Here is a 16,008-nt window from a genome sequence, read left to right on the forward strand (position 1 = left end):
CAAGGCTTTGACCCAGCAACAGTGAAGGAACAGCGATATATTTCCAAGTCAGTGTGGCTTGGAGGGGAACTTTCAGATGGTGGTGTTCCCATCTATCTGCTGCCCTTGTCCTTCTAGATGGTAGCGGTCATGGGTTTGGCAGGTGCTGTCTCAGGAGCCTTGGTGAGTTTCTGCAGTGCATCTTGTAGATGGTACACACTGCTGCCATTGTGCATCGTGGTGGAGGAAGAGAATGTTTGTGGATGGTGTGCCAATCAAGTGGGCTGCTTTGTCCTGGACGGTGCCAAGCTTCTTGAGTGTTGTTGGAGCCGCAGTCATCCAGGAAAGTGTAGAGTATTCCATCACACTCCTGACTTGTGCCTTGTAGATGGTGGACAGGCGCTGGGGAGTCAGGAGGTGAGTTATTCACCGCACAATTCCCAGCCTCTGACTTGCTCTTGTATTTATATAGCTGGTTCAGTTCAGTTTCTGGTCAATGGCAAACCCAGGATGTTGATGGTGGGGGATTCAGCGATGGCAATGCCATTGAATATTGAGGGGTAATGGTTAGATTCTCTCTTGTTGAAGATGGTCATTGCCTGACACTTGTGTGGCGTGAACGTTACTTGCCACTTATCAGCCCAAGCCCGGATATTGTCCAGGTCTTGCTGCATATGGACACAGACTGCTTCAATATTTATATCTGAATATAATGTATATTTACTGTATCTTCCTTGATTTTGTACTCTAAGCCTTTATTTATAAAGTCAAGGGTTCATCTTGTTAGACAGGCAGCAAGGACACTGTTAGAATCATGATTACACAGGACCCTGAGCCAATCAGAGGCATCGACAGCAGTGTTTCCTGGTATGCTGTGTCAGCCTTGGCTAAGTGGCTAGCAATGAGCCTCCGACTCAGGGGGATGTGGGTTCAAGCCTCACTCCAGAGACTTGAGTCCACAATCTGACCTAACGCTCGCAGTACAGAACTGAAGGGGTGCTTTACTGTCAAAGGTGCTGTCTTTCAGGTAAGATGTTGGGCCGAGGCCCTCTTGGATTAGTATTAGATATCAAAAATCCACTATTTTAAAGAAGAGCAGGGAAGTTCTCCAAGGTGTCCTGGCTAATATTTATCCCTCAACCAACACCACTGACCCAGATTATTGGATCATCATCTTAGTGCTGTTTGTGGGATCTTGCTATGCCCAAATTTGTTAAGTGGGGGGGTGGGACAGGTAGAGCTGGATAGAGGGCCAGTGATAGGTGGAGATAACCAAAAGATGTCACAGACAAAAGGACAAAGAGGTGTTGACGGTGGTGACATTAGCTAAGAAATGTGCTGATGGTGACAATAAGGGTAGAAAGCAGGACGAGCAAGGTACAGATAGCCCTAGTGGGGGTAGGGATGGGGGAGAGAGTTCATGATCTAAAGTTGTTGAACTCAAGGCACTTTACAGCCTTCCGGACTGAATATTGAGTTCAACAACTTTAGATCATGAACTCTCTCCTCCATCCCCACCCCCTTTCCGATCCCCCTTTTTCCAATAATTTATATATATTTCTCTTTTCCCACCTATTTCCATTATTTTTAAATGTATTTCCATCCATTGTTTTATCTCTACCTTTTAGTCTATTTCGATCCCTTCCCCCCACCCCACCCCCACTAGGGTTATCTGTACCTTGCTCGTCCTGCTTTCTACCCTTAATGTCACCTATTAGCACATTTCTTAGATAATATCACCACCATCAACACCTCTTTGTCCTTTTGCCTATGACATCTTTTGGTTATCTCCACCTATCACTGGCCCTCTATCCAGCTCTACCTGTCCCACCCTCCCTTAAACCAGCTTACATTTCACCTCTTTTCTATTTTTCCTTAGTTCTGATGAAGAGTCATACGGACTCAAAATGTTAACTGTGTTCCTCTCCGCAGATGCTGTCAGACCTGCTGAGTTTTTCCAGGTATTTTTGCTTTTGTTTTGGATTTCCAGCATCCGCAGTTTTTTGCTTTTATCTAAGAGATTGCCAAATATGTCATAGACAAAAGGACAAAGGGGTGTTGACGGTGGTGATATTAGCTAAGGAATGTGCTAATGATGACATTAAGGGTAGGAAGCAGGACGAGCAAGGTACAGATAGCCCTAGTGGGGGTGGGGTGGGGGGAAGGGATCGAAATAGGCTAAAAGGTAGAGATAAAACAATGGATGGAAATACATTTAAAATAATGGAAATAGGTGGGAAAAGAAAAATATATATTAAAAAAAGGTTAAGTGGGTGACTGAATAAAGGCTTTGAAGATGATGAGAGGTTTGAGAATGTAGATAAAGACATACTATAATAAAAGCAAAATGCTTCAGATGCTAGAGGGCTGAAATAAAGACAGAAAGTACTGGAAAAACTCAGCAGTTCTGGCAGCATCTGTGGGGGAGAGAAGCAGAGTTAATGTTCGAGTCCAATATGACCCTTCTTCGGGACTGAGAGACAAACTGTTCCCTCTGGTGAGTTCACCAATAACCAGGGGTCATAGACTTAAAAATCATCGGCAAAAGACCTAGTGGGGCAATGGGAGAATACTTTTCACTCAGCGTTGCCAGGATCTGGAATGCTCAACGCAAAAAAGTGGCGGAAGCTGATTCCATCAATAATTTTAAAACAGGTTGGACAGGCAGCTAACTTGCAGGAAAAAGGAGAGACCATGGGACGAACCTTTACTGCTCTTCCAAAGAGCCAGGACTAACCTTTACTGCTCTTCCAAAGAGCCAGCACGATGGGCCAAATGGCCTCCCTCTGAGTTGTCAGGTTCTGTAAAAAGGCACTATCTGAATGCAAGTTCTTTCACACTCTTTAACCTTCAGTCTGGATTTGAAAAACGGCAGGAAGACTTGGCAACTTGATAGACACTCGAAACACTGAGTGAATGAAGGAAGAAGCTGCTGATTAAACAATCTGCCACATTCACTGACAAACGCAGCATGGTTTAAAAAAATGTGAAGAATGAGATGGGGCATCCTGAATGGCTCCTGGCACGTTCCCCCTTGGCAAAGAGGGAAACAACACTCGCTTTGAGGTGTGGGCGTAAATGCTGGCCATAAAAAATTGCCAAGTGATTGGGAGAGTAACGGGCAGAGCAAAGTGCCAAAATTTGATCAAAGTTTGTCTAAAACAGATCTGTCTCTCCACAAACCTCAAGTTAAATAACTGACTGGTTAACGACTGACTGGTTAGTGTGACTGATTGTTTAATGACTGACTGGTTAGTGTGAATGATTGATTCATGACTGACTGGTTAGTGTGAACAGCACCAATAGTATGTCCCGTAATTGTTTCTCATTCAAGAGAGGAAACCAAATCTGGAGGCTGACATTTTGGCTGAAAAACAGGTGTAAATTCAGTCTCCCAGTCCGAAAGCGAAGTCCAAAGGAATGTGGGCTGGGGAATCAAAGTTACAGTATGTAGCCTTGTTGCGTTCAATAAATACTTGACTTAGAATGGTTAATGGAATGGCTGCCTTTATTTCAGAACCCCTGGGATGTTCTCCTAGATAAAACAATATCAGACAATATTACAAAGAGGGTCCCGGAATGAATAGCTGCTGGACCATCCTTCTGGCTCAGTGGGACTTGAGCCCATAATCCAGGCTGACACTCTCTGTGCTGTACTGAGGGGGAAGTCTGCACTGTCGGAGGTGTCGCCTTCTGGATGAGTTGTTAAATCAAGGCTCCGTCTGCCCTCTGGCCATTTACCTTCATTGTTTCTTGTGGCATCTTGCTGTGCACAAATTGGTTGCTACATTTGGGGAGGCGGTCGCATAGTGGTATTGTCACTGGACTAATATTCCAGAGACCCAGGGTAATGCTCTGGGGACCTGGGTACGAATCCCACCACAGCAGATGGTGGAATTTAAGTTCAATAAAAATCTGGAATTAAAAGTCTAATGATGACCATGAGACCATTGTCGATCGTTGTAAAAACCCATCTGGTTCACTAATGTCCTTTAGGGAAGGAAATCTGCCGTCCTTGCCTGGTCTGGCCTACATGTGACTCCAGACCCACAGCAATGTGGTTGACTCCCAAATGCCCTCTGAACAAGGGCAATTAGGGATGGGCAATAAATGCTGGCCTAACCAGCGACACCCACACCCCATGAACGAATAAAACAAATTATAACAGCTACTGCACTTCGGAAAAATATCCCATTGTCCGTATAGCAATCTGGGACGCCCTGAGGTTGTGAAAGGTGCTATACAAATGCAACTTCTTTTTTTTTCCACCACTGGGGGCCCTCCAATGATCAAATAGAAAAACAACTTTCATTCCTATAGCACCTTTCACAACCACCCGACATCACGAAGCGCTTTTAAAGCCAATGAGTAGTCAGTCAGTGAAGTGTAGTCACTGTTGTCATGGCAGTCAATGTGTGCACAGCAAGATCCCACAAAACAACAATTTGACAATGAGCAGATGATGTGTTTTTAATGATATTGATTAAGGGATGAACCAAAATCAGGAGCCTGCCCACTACATTTAACTAAGTAATTAAGGGTACATTAGGCTTGTTACCAAGCCAATTGACCTTGACAATACGTTGCCCGCACCGTACCATGGTTGGCTGGGCAGTCAGGCGGGAGTGGGCAGCCTGATATTTTAAAATAAATTCTTCAAAGAGCGGATAGAAAGGGGGCGTTCTATCTCCGGGGTTGGCCTTTTGCCAACTGGGGGGGTGGCTCCTCCAAGATAGAAACTCCCCTTTCTTCCTACCCACCCTCAGCCTTAAACTCACCCCCATCCCTTTCCTAACCTACCCAAAACCTCCCTGCCCAAGACCCCAGTTCTACCTGTTTGCACTGATCCATGGGTCTTCTTCCTCCCCCTCTTGCAGTCCTGGTAGTGTCCACTAAAGCACATTTGGCGCTCCCAGGACTGACAGCTCCCGAGGGAGGGTCTTCCTCAACAGAGAGGGGTGGAAGTCCCACTCTGCCCCTCTTTAACCTGCCCGTCGTGCATTCTGGATGAGGTGGAGATTAGCACGGAGCAGGTTGGCTCTGACCTGTGCATCCTTCCAGCCAGTTGTGGGTGGGGGCGGAGGAGTGGGGGGCAGTAGTACCCCAGTGTTATACAGTGACAGACCGGCACTGTACCCCAGTGTTATACAGTGACAGACCCGTACTGTACCCCAGTGTTATACAGTGACAGACCGGCACTGTACCCCAGTGTTATACAGTGACAGACCCGTCCCCACCCGTACAGTACCCCAGTGTTATACAGTGACAGATCTGTTCCCACCAGTACTGTACCCCAGTGTTATACAGTGACAGACCCGTCCCCACCCGTACAGTACCCCAGTGTTATACAGTGACAGATCTGTTCCCACCAGTACTGTACCCCAGTGTTATACAGTGACAGACCCATCCCCACCCGTACTGTACCCCAGTGTTATACAGTGACAGGCCCGTCCCCACCAGTACTGTACCCCAGTGTTATACAGTGACAGGCCCGTCCCCACCAGTACTGTACCCCAGTGTTATACAGTGACAGACCCGTACTGTACTCCAGTGTTATACAGTGACAGACCCGTACTGTACCCCAGTGTTATACAGTGACAGACCCGTACTGTACCCCAGTGTTATACAGTGACAGACCCGTACTGTACCCCAGTGTTATACAGTGACAGACCCGTACTGTACCCCAGTGTTATACAGTGACAGGCCCGTCCCCACCCGTACTGTACCCCAGTGTTATACAGTGACAGGCCCGTCCCCACCCGTACTGTACCCCAGTGTTATACAGTGACAGACCTGTCCCCACCAGCACTGTACCCCAGTGTTATACAGTGACAGACCTGTCCCCACCAGTACTGTACCCCAGTGTTATACAGTGACAGACCTGTCCCCACCAGCACTGTACCCCAGTGTTATACAGTGACAGACCTGTCCACACCAGTACTGTACTCCAGTGTTATACAGTGACAGACCTGTCCCCACCAGTACTGTACCCCAGTGTTATACAGTGACAGGCCCATCCCCACCAGTACTGTACCCCAGTGTTATACAGTGACAGACCTGTCCCCACCAGTACTGTACCCCAGTGTTATACAGTGACAGGCCCATCCCCACCAGTACTGTACCCCAGTGTTATACAATGACAGACCTGTCCCCACCAGTACTGTACCCCAGTGTTATACAGTGACAGACCTGTCCACACCAGTACTGTACCCCAGTGTTATACAGTGACAGGCCCGTCCCCACCAGTACTGTACCCCAGTGTTATACAGTGACAGGCCCGTCCCCACCCGTACAGTACCCCAGTGTTATACAATGACAGGCCCATCCCCACCAGTACTGTACCCCAGTGTTATACAGTGACAGACCCGTCCCCACCAGTACTGTACCCCAGTGTTATACAGTGACAGACCCGTACCCACCAGTACTGTACCCCAGTGTTATACAGTGACAGAGCCGTCCCCACCAGTACTGTACCCCAGTGTTATACAGTGACAGACCCGTCCCCACCAGTACTGTACCCGTGTTATACAGTGACAGACCCGTCCCCACGTGTACTGTACCCCAGTGTTATACAGTGACAGACCCGTCCCCACGTGTACTGTACCCCAGTGTTATACAGTGACAGACCTGACCCCACCAGTACTGTACCCGTGTTATACAGTGACAGACCCGTCCCCACGTGTACTGTACCCCAGTGTTATACAGTGACAGACCCGTACCCACCAGTACTGTACCCCAGTGTTATACAGTGACAGACCTGTCCCCACCAGTACTGTACCCCAGTGTTATACAGTGACAGACCCATCCCCACCCGTACTGTACCCCAGTGTTATACAGTGACAGACCTGTCCCCACCAGTATTGTACCCCAGTGTTATACAGTGACAGACCCATCCCCACCCGTACTGTACCCCAGTGTTATACAGTGACAGACCTGTCCCCACCAGTACTGTACCCCAGTGTTGTACAGTGACAGATCTGTTCCCACCAGTACTGTACCCCAGTGTTGTTCAGTGTCAGACCTGTCCCCACCAGTACTGTACCCCAGTGTTATACAGTGACAGACCTGTCCCCACCAGTACTGTACCCCAGTGTTATACAGTGACAGACCCGTCCCCACCCGTACTGTACCCCTGTGTTATACAGTGACAGACCTGTCCTCACCCGTATTGTACTCCAGTGTTATACAGTGACAGACCTGTCCCCACCAGTACTTTACCCCAGTGTTATACAGTGACAGACCTGTCCCCAACAATCCTGTATCCCATTGTGAAATTGTGACAGTCCTGCACAATACAATGCAGTGGAATGTACACACAAGTTTTAGACACTCATCTCAGAGTTATATTAAAGCAGAGAGGCAGTAAAGGATTTAAAATATACTTTGAGATGCAGTGAGAAGGTGTTATGAGCTGATGCATCAGTGATGATGTATTCCAAAGGTCTGCAGACTCCACTGCCACCTAGTGCCTATCAGCTGCAACTGGAGCAAGATGGCCTTCTCTCCAACAACAATGTGTATTTATATAGCGCATTTAACATAATAAAGCAATCCAAGGTGCTTCACAGGGGGCAATAAGAAGCAAAATTTGCTAGTGAGTCACATGAGGAGATAATGGTCTTAAGGATTTTAAGGAGGAAAGAGAGATAGAGAGGTGGAGAGGTTTAGGGAGAGAATTCCAGAGCTAGGGCCCCTGGCAGCTGAAGGCGGAGCACATGGTGGAGCGATTAAAATCAGGGAAACACAAAAGGCCGGAATTAGAGGAGCACAGAGATCGCGGAGAGCTGCTCAGCTAGCAGAGGGTACTCAGATAGGGAGGCCTCGGAGGGATTTGAAAACAAGACTTCAAATTTTAAAATTGTAGCATTGCTTCACCGGGAGCCAATGTAAGTCAGGGAGCATAGCTCTCCGATGGGTGAACGGTTCTCAGTGTGCCTAAGGAGAGGGGCAGCAGACCTTTGGACCAGCTCAAGTTTAGCAAGGGCAGGATATGGGAGGCCAGCCAGGAGTGTGCTGGAATAATCAAGCCTAGAGGTAAGAAAGGCATGGATGAGGGTTTCAGCAGCTGATGAGCTGAGACAGGGGGTGGACTCGGGGCAATATTACAGAGGTGGAAATAGGCCGTCTTAGAGATGAGACGGATCTCAGCTTGGGAGTTCATCTCAGGGTCAAACGGGTTTAGTCTCAGATGTTGAATTCTTCACTCAGAGGGCATTGGACCTCCAGAGAACCACAAGATTCAAGAGGCGGAAACTTCACTGAAGGTAAGTTTTGGATTAATTTTGCAATAACTGCCGGCCTGTGTGAGAATAATCTCGGGTACAATTATAATCAGCTACTCTTGCACCAAGTCCATTCGTCCAACCCCTGTGCTCACCAACCTACATTGCCTCCGGTCCAGCAATACCTCAGGTTAAAAAATTCTCATCTGTGTTTTCAAATCCCTCCATGGCCTCAACACTCCCCACCTCCCCCCCGCTCCACCACCCTCCACGATTAAAATGGAAAATGCTGGAAAAACTCAGCAGGTCTGGCAGCATCTGTGAAGGGAGAAACAGAGTTAACGTTTCGAGTCCAGTACGACCCTTCCTCAGGCGTCCGAGATGTCGGTGCTCCTGGCCTCTTTAATGTCCATCATTTCCGTCACCTTCACCGTTGGCGGCCGTGCCTTCAGCTGCCTGAGCCCGGAGCTTTGGAATTCCCTCCATAAACCTCGACCGCCTCGCTACCTCTCTCTCCCCCTTTAACACACTCCTTAAAACCAGCTCCTTTGATCTGTCCTAATGTCACTTACCTGGCTCGGTGTCAGTTTTTGTTTGATAACACGCCCGAGAGATGCCTCGGGATGGTTTACTATGCTGAAGGCATGATCTAAATGCAAGTCATTGTTGTCAAGAGGTCAGAAAAAAAGACTTAGCCTATTTCTAGCACACGGCCCCCATCTAGTGGTCATTCTTGGTGCAGCAGATTTAGGTGTTCATTAGATTAAGACCAAGTGGTCCAATAGAAATAGCTGACTATAGCCGACACAGGTGAAGAGGCTGTTGTAACCACATCCGCTGATTTTAGTAGAAATTGCCTCACACACAATTCGGGTAAATGTACTTCACACACATGTACATGCATTAAGGAGAATCTTGGTCATTATATGAGGGAGAAAGGAATAGGTGAACGCGCTGATCGGGTGAGATGATGTGGGTTTGGCAGAGGCTCATGTGGAGCATAAACCAGCACAGGCCAGTTGGGCTGAATGGCCTGTTTCTGTACTGTAAATTCTGTTTGATGTGCATTTTCTCCTACGAAATTCCACAACCACTCTGGAACGAAGGAAATAAAACAGTCACAATGATTTTAAAAAAGCTCGCACACTCTGCTCCTAGTCTCACCATTTTACTAACAAAGGCACAAAAGAGGTTAAAATTCACAACTATGCACCATTCAAACATGAGCATAGGCCCAATGACAGTGCCAATTATTCATCATTCCTGCCAGTCAGAAATGAAATTATCCACATCTGGATTTCCAATGAGCCACATGTGGTTAGTGGTTTCACACTGTCTTTGTGTGAAATCCAAGCTGCCAGTGCAGAGACCTCCATCAAAGGGTAGGGGTGGGGCGGGTGGGGGTGTGCACAGAGAGGAACAGGCCGCAATTGGAGAGACAGTGGCATGATAGTAATGTCACTGGACTTGTAACCCAGAGGCCCAGGCTAATGTTCTGATGAACATGGGTTCAAATCTCACCACAGCAGCTGGTGGGATTTAGATTCAATTAATAATCTGGAACTGAAAATTGGTCCCAGTAATGGTGACCATGAAACCATTGTTGACTGTTGTAAAAAACCATCTAGTTCACTAATGGGAAGGAAATCTGTTGTCCTTACCCGTTCTGGCCCTACATGTGACTCCAGACCCACAGCAATGTGGTTGACTCTTAATTGCCCTCTGAAATGGCCTGGCAAGCCTCTCAGTTCAAGGGCAATTAGGGATGGGCAACAAATGCTGGCCTTGCCAGTGATGCCCACATCCCATGAAAGGATAAAGAAAATAAATCAGGGCCTGGAGCCTGCAGTCAATCAGATCATGCCTGATCCGTTTGCCCATCTTCACTCCATGTTCCTTAATACCCAACAGAAAGAAATCTATCAATCTCAGTCTTGAAATCTTCAACTGCACCCCCCTCCCCGAGCATCCACAGCCTGTTTTTGGGAGAGAGTTCCAGGTATCCACTCCCCTTTGTGTGAAGAAGTGCTTCCCGACATCAGCCTGAATGGCCTGGCTCGAATTCTAAGATTATGCCCCCTTGTTCTTGATTCCCCCACTAAAGGAAATAGTTTCACTATATCTACCCTATTAAAACCTTTTAGCATTTTAAACACCTTGATTAAAATCAGCCCTCAAGGGAACGCAAGACAAGAATCGCATTCATTTTTGATCTTTAAACACTGGCATCATTCTGGTGAAAACAGAAAATGCTGTAAATAGTCAGTCTGGCTGTATCTGTGGAGGGAGAGAAATCCTCGGTCGATAGGTCATCCCTGAAACGTTGATTCTGTTTCTCTCACTCTCTCCACAGACTCTGCCACACCTGCTGAGTATTTCCAGCATTTTCTGTTTTTATTCCAGATTTTCGGCATCCGCAGTATTTTCCTTCCATATCCCTCCTGCTATCTCTGCGCTGCACACTGTCCTAGGCCAACACACCCTTCCTGATCATTCCTGTTAATGTGAGGTTGTCCACTTTGGCAGGAAGGTTAGAAAAGCAGAATGTTGTTTAAACGAAGAGAGATAGCAGACTGCTGCAGAGGGACCTGGGTGTCCTTGGATATGAACCACAAAAAAATCAGCATACAGGCACGGCCAGTAATTAGGAAGGCAAATGGGATGTTGGGGCGGAATTTTCCATAAATGAGACTGAGTGTGGTGGTGGTGGGCATTTTCGGCAGTGTTCACCCCGCTCACTGGGATGGGAGCCTCGTTAAATATGCAAAGGCACGTATCAGTCCAAATCACCTGGTGGGTCAGGAGTGCGGCGGCTGTCGGCTGGTGGGTTCGCTGGTCCATACGTCATTTTTTAAAGGCCAGTCCAGCACACAATCGCACTCCTTCCAGCCCACCAGAGATGTCCGGCAGCCAGAAGAGGAAGGCCAAGAGCCTGAAGAGAAATGCAGCACCCACTTCACGCACCAGGCCCTCCAGGTCTTAACCTGAGGGGTTCAGGCACACGGGCAAGTGCTCTATCCCAGGGATGGCTGCAGGAAGCGCAGCAGCCTCACCTCTCTGGCCTGGGAGGCCATCGCGGAGCAGGTCAGTGTGGCTGGCACTGGTGCCCGAAATGCCATCCAGTGCAGGAAGAGGCTGAATGATCTCATCTGCTCTGCCAGGGTAAGTCATCCTTCAACACCCTCCTCCAATATCAAACTCTCATCGTGGCATCATACACTCCAATAGCTACTCTCTTCAGGGATCCCACACAACCATTAGCAGGGGACACATCAATGCTTATTCTCCATCCGAGACTTTCACACCACCACCATCCCATTGATCATGTTGCTCACACTCCATCCTCTGGCCCTTCTGGGGAGGGCTCCCCACACACAGGGGACAAGCATGTCACCCAACCTCTGCTCCGTCCCTTCTCATCACCTGCCTCTCTTTCCTCTTCATACAGGACAAGCTGGGGCACAACAGGAGCGAGAGAGCGCAGACCAGAGGAGGGACAGCCGACATCATCACCCTCAGTGAGTTTGAGGGGGCTGCAGCTGAGCTAGCTGGGGAGGACAGGGGTCGCTCCTGTGGGGGAGGGGAGACCGGCCTCTCCCACCAACCCAGTGCAGACCACAGCTCCATCACCTCATCAAACCCTGACATTCACAGTGAGTCACGTGCAGTCTTATCGAGCTCATGCCCTCTTTGCTTAAAGTCTGCTCTCCGCAGCCCTTTCTCTAACTTTGAGCCTGTTTCTCTGTTCTTCTCTTTTAACTGAGCTAAACTGGGATTTATTTCTGTCCCCTGTCTTGGTCCCATACTTGGGGCTTCTATTTGGGATGTCTCCCTGTCCCCCTCCCTTGTCCCCTGCCTGGGACACTTGCTCACCATGGTGCTCTGCACCCAGTCACCTGACCCAGGTTTCCGCGCTGTTTTTCTCCTGCACAAGCGCACTTGGTCCTCAGCCCTAAGAGCGTAAAAGATGTAGAACTGTGCGTTTGCAGGCCGATCCCGGACTGGGTGTGAGCGGGAGGTTCGAGCGTTGTTGGGATTTGGAGTTCACGACCTCCATGCTCAAGACTATGGTAGGCTTGGGTTGCGAAACAGATTTCAGTCTGATCATTTAACGAGAGCGGAGGAGTTGTGAGAGGTGATAGTGAGGTAGAGCTGGGTGTCATCAGCGTAGATGTGAAAAACTAATGTTATTGAGGATGTTGCCAACAGACACAATATAGGTAAGAAATAGCTGGGGGCCAAGGATAGATCCTTGGGGAACACTAGAGGTGACGGTGCGGGAGCAGGAAGTGAATCCATTGCATGAAATACTTTGGCTATGATTAGATAGGTGAGAATGGGACCAGTTGGGAGCAGTCGCCCCCAGCCGGACGACAGTGCGGAGGGGTTGGAGGAGGATGGTGTGGTCAAACCGTGTCAAAGGCTGAAGACAGGTCGAGAAGGACGAGGAGGAAAAGTTTACCTTTGTCACAGTCACACAGGATGTCATTTGTGACTTTGATAAGAGCTGTTTTGATACTGCGGCAGGGCAGAAACCTGATTGGAGGGATTCAGACATGGAGTTCTGGGAAAGATGGAAATGGATTTGGGAGGTGACAACACATCCAAAGACTTTGGAGAGGAAAGGGGGGGGCGCGGGGTAGAGATGGGACAGTAGTTTGCAAGGACAGTGAGGTCAAGTGTCGATGTTTTACGGAGAGGGTGATGATGGCAGATTGAAAGGAAAGAGGGACAACACCAGAAAGAGGGAGAACTGTTTACACTATCAGCTAAAATGAGGGGTAGTTGGGTGGTCAGCAGTGATGATTTCGAGAAAGTGGAGGGATTGAGAGAGAGATGTTGGTGAGGTAGATCTGGGTGCACATGTGGCGTCTGATCTGTGATTTTGATGGAATCATAAATTCAAATTAAAAAAGACCCTCCCTCTCTCTGCCTCAGGCATAAACAGACAGAGAAAAAAACAAGTGTTTCAGTTCACAAATTACATTCTATAAATTTCTCAAGAGCTCGACAAACTGAACTGCTTCCCCCAATTATCAGAAATCGAATTAACTAGAAGGAGAGCTGAAATCTCTGTTATTTCCTGAACTCCCAGGTTGAGTTTCAGTTTATATTTTTGATTCTCTGTGAGTTCAGATCAAGTTTTGTGTTTTAATCGCATTTATGTAAGAGATGGAACAGGTCATTTTATTTTTTATTCTTTCACGGGATGTGGGCTTCGCTGGCTGGGCGAAGGTGGTGGTGAGCTGCCTTCTTGAACTGCTACAGTCCATGTGGTGCAGGTACACCCACAGTGCTGTTAGGGAGGGAGTTCCAAGATTTTGACCCAGCGACAGTGAAGGAACGGCGATATATTTCCAAGTCAGGATGGTGAGTGACTTGGAGAGGAACATCCAGGCGGTGATGTTCCCATATGTCTGCTGCCCTTGTCCTTCTAGATGGTAAAGACTGCGGGTTTGGAAGGTGCTGTCTAAGGAGCCTTGGTGAGTTGCTGCAGTGCATTTTGTAGATGGTGCACACTGCTGCAACTGTGTGTCGGTGGTGGAGGGGCTGTAGTATTAGGGTTGTTCTGAACTGTAAGGATTAATGTGGGACTGGGGAAACAGTACCGCCCACATTATTATGTAGAGAGTCACATGGGAGTAGTAGAGTGTAGTGGTGAGCCTGGTAGAAATCAGCATGAAGATAGCACCTAGTCAGGACTGTATCCTATATATAAAATTGGAGCAAGCAAAATTTAACAAAACAGTCCAAAAGCCCGGGGAACCTGTAAACCCTGTCATAAATGATTTTTACAGATTGACTGAAGGCTGTGGCTATGGTGACCTTAAGTCAGAGCTCATAAGAGACCAAAAAGTAGGGGAATGGCTAATGATACTCTTTCAGATGTATTTCAATCTAAAGAAGACCTGACTTGGAAAAAACCATCCAAATCATCAGACAATTGGAAATCCACCAGCAAAACTGACCCATTTTGTGTGGTGAAGTTAAACTGTGCTACAGAGAAACCCCAACAGTTCAGCTCATAAAGCCACAAAAGGGCAAGGAGAGTCCAGGGTAAGGAAAGCAATACCCAAGCAAAACACAAGATGGTGGCAGACCATGTGAGCGCTGCGGTGCCAAAAGACCTCACAGGCATGAGCAGTGTCAGCAATCAGTCTGCAGAGCCTCCGCTGCAACTGACTGGGACACTTTGGAAAGGTGTGTAAGTCCAAAACCTCGAGACGTGTGGAGGATCCCAAACGGGTCCATGAGATAGAAAAGCCATGCCAAGAAATCATCCAACAATGCTTCTTGGGGGAAATTAGGGATCCCAGATTCACACTTTGGAATGCTGACACATCTGTAAATGGTCACTGCACGAATTTCAAGTTAGACACAGGAGCCAGTGTGACAGTCCTGTTAGATCAGTAACTGTGGCTAAAAGACCTCTGGCTATGGACAACAGACACACCATTGTGCAGCCCTGAAGGAATCTAACTACCGGTCATAGGCATGATTCAAGAGCCACTCCAGTATGGCAACAAGCAAATAACTGAAATTCTGAAAGCCATCTACAATTAACCCTTTTTTCTCCTGAGCAGCGATGCCTGTGTGTTGCACAAGTGCACATGAAGAAACAGAGCACAGCTTTAGAAGCCAAACTGCAGGTTGAGCTCAAGGATGAGGAACACACAAAGATAAGGGAGGTAAACCTTCAACTTCCAGGAAGAACATGGCGGAGATTACTGAAAAAGAAAACCCGAGTCCACTCTGTGAATGACCGGAATGAACATTCTCTCCGGATGGAGAGGGATGAGCCCATGGTATCCAACCAAGGAAGACAGATCCTCGGCCAAGAAAACTACAACACTAAGGTGAACAAGGAGCGAACCAGGTGTTGACACCTGAGTATTTGAAACACCAAGTACTACAACTTCAACTCCAGGCCCACAAAGTCAGCACAAAGCAGTTGAGACTACCACTCCTCCAAACTTGAAAAGAATGACATCTGGAAGAGTCGCAAAGTCTCCAGACCATCTGAATCTGTAAATCCAGAGACTGTGGGTGGGGTGGAGGGGAGAAGAGGTAGCATGTAAATATTATTGTAAATATATTTGAGTAAAGACTTGGTGGGGAGGTGTAGTATAAGGGTGTTCTGGACTGTAAGGGTTAATGTGGGACGGGGGAAATAGTAACCCCCACATTATGATGTACAGAGTCACATGGGAGGGGAAGAGTGTGGCGGTGGGCCTGATAGAAATTGACCTGAAGATAGCACCTAGTCAGGGCTGTAGCCTATATATATGTACATAATTATGTGTTATTAATAAACAGTTATTGTTCAACCATACAAGCCTCTAGATCTCTTCATGAGGCAACAAGCAAAGTTACAACAATTACCCTCGTATCAATGGCTGGAAAAACTAATAAAGGATCAGATTAAAATTCTCCTGCTCACTCCCCACACCCTTTAATATCTCACCCTGTCTAATCCCACTGTGGCCACCCCACCTACCCCCTAATATCTCTAATATTTCATTAGCTTTCTAAATCATTTTTTATTGCTTCGTATGGGAGATATTATTTACACTCATAGTTGCCAAAGTCACCAACAAGCTTCTCACTGGTTTTAACATTTTGATGATGTGCTGTGACAATCCAACTCTTTCTTTCATTTCCAACTCCACAACAGTGACTACAACAGTACTCCATTGGCTGTAAAGCACTTTGCAACATTCGGTGGTCATGAGGGGCGCTATGTAAATGCAAGTCTCTCTTTTCTTTTCCCTGGATCTAAAGAGCAAATACAGGTTTTGTTAGCTCT

Source organism: Cetorhinus maximus, chromosome 13, assembly GCF_964194155.1.
Source record: "Cetorhinus maximus chromosome 13, sCetMax3.hap1.1, whole genome shotgun sequence".
Taxonomy (NCBI): Eukaryota; Metazoa; Chordata; class Chondrichthyes; order Lamniformes; family Cetorhinidae; genus Cetorhinus; species Cetorhinus maximus.